The sequence below is a fragment of the Phyllostomus hastatus genome, unplaced genomic scaffold (assembly GCF_019186645.2).
Source record: "Phyllostomus hastatus isolate PE091 unplaced genomic scaffold, TTU_PhHast_1.1 phas_scaffold_585, whole genome shotgun sequence".
NCBI lineage: Eukaryota > Metazoa > Chordata > Mammalia > Chiroptera > Phyllostomidae > Phyllostomus > Phyllostomus hastatus.
Window position 1 is genome coordinate 16,120,832 of NW_025334037.1, and position 7,824 is coordinate 16,128,655.

Sequence of the window (7,824 nt, forward strand, 5' to 3'; positions counted from 1 at the left end):
GAATTCAGAGAGGAGACAAGAAAAGGACATTTAAGCATCTACTCTGCAGCTGGCTTTCCACATCACCTCATTAAGAACTCACCACAGAGACTTCTGGTCAAGAAGGTGGTGTAGGCAGACATGGCCCACCTCTTCATATAATCACATCAAAATTACAACTAAAATATAGAACAACCATTGCTCAGAACCATCAGAAATCAAGTTGAATGGAAGTCTGACAACTATAGAATTAAAGAAACCACATCCATCCTCACTGGTAGGAGGGTCACAAACGTGAAATGGGCGGGTCCCACATCCATGTGTGGTAAATAAAAATTATGGAGGGACATCTTGGGAGCAAGGAGTCCCAGTCCCACATCATGTTACCCAATCCAGGGTTCCAATGCCAGGAAGATAAGTCCCCACAACTTCTGGCTGCAAAAACCAGCAGGGATTGAGTCAGTGGAAGCAATTTCTGGAGCCCCAGGCAGTTCCTCTTAAAGAACCCACATACAGACTCACCTACTCAGACACTCCCTCTGAGCTCCAGCACCAGAATACCAGCTTGAAAGGCACCAGTGGCATAAAAGGTGGAACTGAAGTGTCTGCATCAAGATGAAGAGAAGCCATTGTCCCTTTTCTAAAACCTCCCCCCACAGAGTCAGCGATCTGGTGCCATACCGGAAACTCCATTAACCTGGCTACCACTGTTTGGTCCACCTTGGAGATCCCCAGAGACTTGGCCTCACCCAGCTGAAAGGCCCACCCAAGCTGCTTTTCCATATGAATGGCTGGTCTTGGCTCTTGCTTCACAACTTCTTAAATCCTCTCAAACAAGCAACAGCTGGTCTCAGGATTTAGGCAATTTTAAGAACCAGAAGAGGAAAAGACTCTTCCAAATCATTGTCTTTCAAGAAGAAGCAGGCAGAGAAGACTTTTGAGGCCCCTGATAAATGTACATTATTTTCTTTGTTCTTTCCTTCTTCCCCTCCTTCCTTCCTTTTTCTCCTTCCCTCCCTCCCTCCCTCCCTCCCTCCCTCCTTCCTTCCTTCCTTCCTCCAGAAAATGTTTCCTGGTTGCCTATGATGTGGTAGACACTGGACAAGACCCTGAAGATGAAACTCTCATTAAAGCAGGATGTACCTGCCAAACAGAGCTTTGCAACTGGTGGGGGAAATAGGCATTAATCAAGTGATCCCACAAATCATTGTGAGGTTACAACTATGGCAGGTTTACTGAAGAAGAGGTGTACCCAACTTTGAGAGAGGGTCTGATCAGGGAGGGCAAAGACAGCTTCCTGAAGAAGAGACACAGGACTTGCAATCTAAAGAATGAATAGGAATCAGCTTTTCAAAGTAGGTAAGGAACATATTCCAGGCATATAGGACAGTGTGTGGAATGGCCCTGTAGTGAGGGGTGTCACGACAAGTTGGAGAAAATGCACAGATGGTAGTGTGGATAAAGAACAAGCACAGAGGGGAAACTTGTTGCCAGATGAGGCTGAACAGATCAGTGGGACTAAAAAGGATCATGCAAATCATCGTAAGAAGTTTTTCACGAAAGCCTCAGAAGGGTTCTGAGTAGGAGATGAGGTGATCAGCTTTGCTTTTTAAAACTTCATTTTTGCTTAGATGTGTCTGCAGTTGTGGGGGTAAGGTAGGGGCACAGACAAGCTCTCCTGCCTATTGTGTGCTCTGAATCTCTGCTCTCATTGAGTTGCCACCATCCATTCATCAACATGCCTCCTGGGGTTACGGTTCTCTGTTTCATCCCTTGATCCCCACTCTGAACATTTTCCTGTTTTCTTTAGTCCTCCAAACACTGCTAACACAGGCAGTATGTAGTGTCTTTTCTACTAAGAGTTACTAAGTACAGGGGATTTAAGCAGAGTACAGATGAGGCAAAAACTGGATATTGAATAGCATTAGACTTTGTTCTCAAAGTTCCCTGGATAATTTCTACCAGGATTATCTCACTAGCTTCCTTCCACCTTCAGTCCCACATCACTGTTATCTTGCCACAACGCCTCATTTTATCTGTTGAGATCTTTCTCCTTCACTGTCTCCAAGTCTCAATGCTCCCCTCCACTCTCCACCCCCAAGCTCCTGTCTCTGCCCCCCACTGGCAATCAGAAGCAGCTTCAAACATCCTGCTTCTATTTATTTACGTTTCTTATTAGGGTGGCAAAGAGCAGGAGAAGAGATGGAAGACCTTGCTTTTCATAAGCAAACAAACCAGAGAGAGGTTTTTTATCCAAAGTAACAATGCAAATCTCTGGCGGAAAGGAATTCTTTTCTACCTAGCCAAAGAGTTTAAAATACAGTTGTCTTTTACAGTTGTGATTATTTCTTTCCTTTACATGTACAAGAGTCATTTGCTAATAATTTACTCACCTGGCTGTGTGTGGTTATGCCATATCAACACCAAAGTTCAAGAAGTATGAGGGATATGTCTAAAAAGGACGGTAGCAGATCAAAACCAAAATAAATCCAATCGTTATCACAAAATTTAGAAGAGATAGCAAATGTATCTTTAGCAGCAAGTAAATAAAATAGTTCTGTGCAGGAAAATGGAGACGGAAAAAAAACAAATCTGCTGTAGGAAGCATCAGCTCCCAAAGACACTGAGAAGTGACAGCATAAACAGCCATCGAGGTAGAAAGGAAGGTAGAAAAGAGAGAATGAGCCCAGATGAAGAGAACAATCTGCTGACATGTGTGTCGTTCCTTTCATAAACTAACTTCATCGATGGGCCTAACTGTCTGAACGAATGGGTTGAAGCTATTTTCAGACCAATTATTTTGTTCTAATCACCAATTCCCTTACAGTGAAGGGAACAGCAGAGAAACCAGGCTTTGCCAGGCTTCATTATTTCAGTTTGCTATTTACACATTCAAACTGCTTTGTGGGTCTCTAAAAGAGAAGGGTTCCTGGCAATGGCGAGTTTAGGTTGCTGCAGGGAGGTCTTTCAAGGAAAGAATCTATCTCTCTGCACACTGCCTGCCATCAAAAACATGCTCCCTTTCCTTCAGACTGTGTGTGTGTGTGCAAGAGCAATTTAATTTTTAGAGTTACATAATAGGCTCTAGCATCAAAAAGCCTAGGTTCAACTACTGGTACCACCACAGCCAGGCAGAGTGACCTTGGCCAAGTGACTTATCCTCTCCAAAATCAGTTTGCTATCCTGTAAAATGGAGACAATAATATTTCCCACCTCACCTGGCTGACTGATAATTAAGTAAGAAGAAACATTAAAACACTCAGAGTCAACTCTATCATATAATGTCTCGAAAGTTTCAATTATTGTGATGTGATGTCATTAATTCTTCTTGTTATAACAGATGAGGTGATTTAATTAGAGTGCAGTAAATCACCCAGATATACGTTTCTTCATGTGAGTTCCCTCACAAGTAGACCGAGACAAGGATCTGAGTGCAGGTAGTTTAAGTGGAAGGTGTAGAGACGACCTTCAGGGACACAAGACAGTAACAGGGGGAGAGAAGGACGTCAGTTCAAGTTGAGTTAAGTCAGCCACCACAGTGGGTGACTGAAGCTACATCCTGCAGGGAATCCCCTGAAAATTCTTGCATGTTACTTGCAAGTTCCCAGAATTGGTGAATGTACACATTCACCTGCTTCACTAACTAGTTGATGATGCTAAGTTCCCAGCACTTCTAGCCAACTGTCCATGGGTAGAGCAGCCTTATGGAAAGAACTTTTAAGCAAAGAGATGCATAGACTGGAAGCTGAATGGTGTCTGGAGCACTGAATGGACATCTGAAATTATTAATAACTCAGGTGCTTGAAGATAACAGCTTCCAGGGCGTAGCTTTGAACTAGGACAGGTGGTTTCCTTATAACCTTAAGATTTAGGTAGCCTGTGAAATGACCGCATCACATGTGTTCCAGCCAGCCTGTCACTTTGCAGATATGTTGATCCACAAGAGAATCATATCTTTTTTTTTCAAAAGTCATGTGGAATAAAGCTTTGAATATAAATGCTATTATAGCATAATGAAAAAGAAATAATTTGGAGGTACAGAGTAAGTGGATTTGGGCCTTGGTTATGTTTTTCACTAGTTGATGAGTCTTTAGCTTTGTGCTATTATCTCTCTGAGTCTCTCTTCCCACTCATTAAATTGGAAATAATAATAGTTTGTCAAAATGTTTTATAGCTGTGAGGTATTCTTACAAACGTCATGTCCCAATAACTAAAGTTGACCTCTTTAAATACAAACTTCACTTTTGATGGCCATCCTTGATGGAAATATTTGCAAAATATACATACCAATAAGATGTGTTTTATAAAAATAATAATCTCAGAACCCTTACACTGCAACAACGATGATCTCGAGGCTAATATGATATGTCACACTATTTGCTTTCATTCTTCCTTCTCCCTCATGGTGTGCTGTCCCTGCTTATTGCTAATAGTTTCTATGGCAACTAAGTAACTGAGCTCATTAAATCAGTAACCCAAGGTAACACCTAATACTAACCAAATAAGCTACAGCTAGCTTGAGGGTATGCAAATAAACTTTGTGATAGCTCCTTTCTGTGATGCTCAGATAAACTTTTCACTTAATTTTATATTCTTTGCTGTATTTGCATAGTTGAAGATTCCAATAATCTGACCAATTTATACAAAGTAATGGTATGGTGTACTACACATTGACTATAGTATTGAAAGAGATGTTTTTCTATAAATGCCTCATTCATTTATTCAATACCTCATTCATTCAGTTATTTATTTATTTATTCAACAAGTATTGCCTTCCCTGAGAATAAATTGAAAATATAATAAGGAATCAGAAGTTTACCTCACCATAAAGAAAAATAAAGTTTAGAAATGCAAAGAATGTACAACTGATCAGAATTTTATTCTATTCTATATTAATCATTGTGCTTTATTAAAATGTATGTCATAGGAGTTGCAAATAAAGTGCTTTGGAATTTAGAGTTCAAGGAGAGAAAAAATACTTCTAGTTTGGGAGACCAAGAATGACTTTGGGCAGGGGACCTGAACGACAGACATTTCTCCAAAGAAGACCTATAGATGGTCAACAGGCACACGGAAAGATATATTCAACCACTGGAAACCTATTTTTTAAATTGATGTGTAATGGGACAGCCTTGGTCCACAAAGATACTTGAAGTCTGATCACACTGAAGGAAGGGGACTTGCAACTGTGAGTTATATTCTGGTAATGGTTATGGAAAACATCTTGTAGTTTACAGTTTATGTACAAAAGCTCATTACCAAAAATAAAATGCTTCTTAAATAAGATTGCTTATCAAGAGCAAATGAAGTTCACCTCTTACCACTGATGAAGGCTGGGACACTTGCAAGGAGTGGGGGGAGGTGGATGAGGTCTGCCAAATTTTTTCAGGGGTGTTTCATTTTGTGTTCAAGTCTCGTACTCCAGATTCTTCACAAGGTAAGCTACTCAACTGGGTTGCATCTTGGGTGGATTTATAATTCATGGCATTAAATTATGACCATGAAGTGAAAATTAAACAGAAAAAGCAACTTCTTGCTTTCTTATTGCCAAACAACATCCATCACAAACACATTAAATATTGGATCAGTCCCTGGTTATCATCCTGAAATTGATGAATCTTTGAAATTTGGAACCAGAAAGAATCTTGGAAATCATCTTCTTCATTATGTCACCACTCCCCCCACATCCTGTCACCTCCACTCCACAGATGAAGAAAATAACAAGAAAAGTAAAGTTACTGTCTCAAGGAATCAAGGAGAAGAAAATGCAATGTTTTGAGCTTCTACCATATGCAAGAAACACTATTTATGTGTGCTGTGTATCCCAAACTAGTTTTATCAGGTCAACTCCCCAAGGTCAGAACTGTTTCAATTCATGCTCCTTTTTATCCTGATTATGTAGTATAATACCCGACACTTAATAGCTGTGCAGTAAATATGTATGGCATAAATAAATACTATCTCGTTAAAGACAACACTGCAGAGTAAGGAAATGGTATGGCGGTATGTGGCTTAGAACTCTGTTTTCCTGACACACAGATTTGTGTATATTTCATTGTGCTGCAAAGCTATCCCCAAGTATTGCTTTGCAAACTTGGGAGCTTCCCAGGTGGAACTGACCCCATACATAGAGGGCAAGGACCAAACCAAAGAGAAAGCAGACTACTCCAGATTGGTAGGTGGCAGGTTTAATAAGCAAGGAAACTTACATTCGAGGCTTCTCTTGGGTGGCTGTAAGAGGAGTAGTTCTCTGCACCTACCCACCGGAACCTTAAAAGTTTGTACAGAGGTTTTAATGGGGTTTAGTACGTATACTCTCTAGATGGTCATAACGGCACATGGCTCTCTCAAGGCAGGGTCCTTGAAAATCAGTGTTAGTGTGGAAACAGTGGGCACAATGTACATCCTAAAGACAGGGGAGGGATGAGGAGCTTCCAGGTGCTTGAGTCCAGCTTGAGGGTCAACAGGTGGTCACATACTCTTGATGACCTCCTACAATACCAAAATTTATAATCAGGTGTTTGCTACAAAGGACAAGACTTTTGAGAGTGGTGAGTCCTGTTAAACTCCAGAGTAAAAACTCACAAAAAGGATGACTGCTGTATTACAAGTTAAAACTTAGTTTCTAGATTTTTGGTGATATCTGTAATGGTTTGCTTCTCAATGTATCTCTCAAAGCTATACTTCCCAAAGAGTTTGACCAAAGGAAAGTACAGAATCACAAACAATCCAGTCCAAGCACCATGGGTCATGATGAAGGTCTCACATAGTAAACAGTAAATAACTCACCTAGGTATCAAGGCATTCACCTGAAAAAGAGTCCTTTAAATACTATAGCTTACTGGCCTTAAGAAGCAACAGTTTGTAACTAACACTTCCCCCTTTCTGTAGTAATTTCAGTGGCTGAAGAACACTTCCAGTTTGCCACCTTACTGAGAACCTACCATGTGCCAGGTGTATTTCTTTGCACTGGTGATACTTCAGAAACAAAGCAAATTGCCTACTCTGAGACTTAGTTTTGCTTTTTTTTATTTGTACAGGAGTGGAAGCAGAAATATCTACCTTGAACCTTTATTGTTAAATGAGATATGTGGATAAAGCACACAATAAAGTGCCTGACACGTGACTAAGAATAATAATATCACTACCAAAACTAACAATAACATTAACGGGAAAGTTAGACTTGGAGGAAGACAGCAAAGGAAAAACATTCCTTACATTCTGCCAGTGCTGATGACAAGGTAGTGTGATTTAGAGACAGATAGTAAACATACAACTCTAAAAATGTTATTATAGAATGTATAAATACTAAGAAAACAAATCATGGAGAAGTCAATAAAGGTGGGAGAACTATTTAAGAACAAGTGTGTTGCGAGAGTGTGTTAGCAATATAGTCTTTCCTATAACTCAGCCTTTGGTCCCTGCTCAGATGTCTGATCTGGGCCCTAAGAACTGGAACTGCTGAGTCTCCTGTACTACCACCAACCCTCCAGGTGATATTGGCAATGAGAAATAACAGGCAACCAACACAGGTGACTATGCCATTCATTTGGATTTTATTAATGCAGGTTCACTCAACTTTTATTAATGCAGATTAAATCCAAATCTATACTAACATAATAACAACACTAATCACTCAGAAATAATAATAACATCACATGAGAAAATTGGGGATAATCAATCCGAGTCCCAGTCTCAGTCTGCAGGTCTGGGAGACAGGCAGCACGGTGTGCAAGGGAGTTGTCAGTGTCTTGCAAGAAGGACCTCTGGAGCCAAGTGAGCATCAGAGCAGACTGAGTCCTCAGTCCAGCAGGGCAGAGCCTCCACTGGCCAATGTTAGGAGAG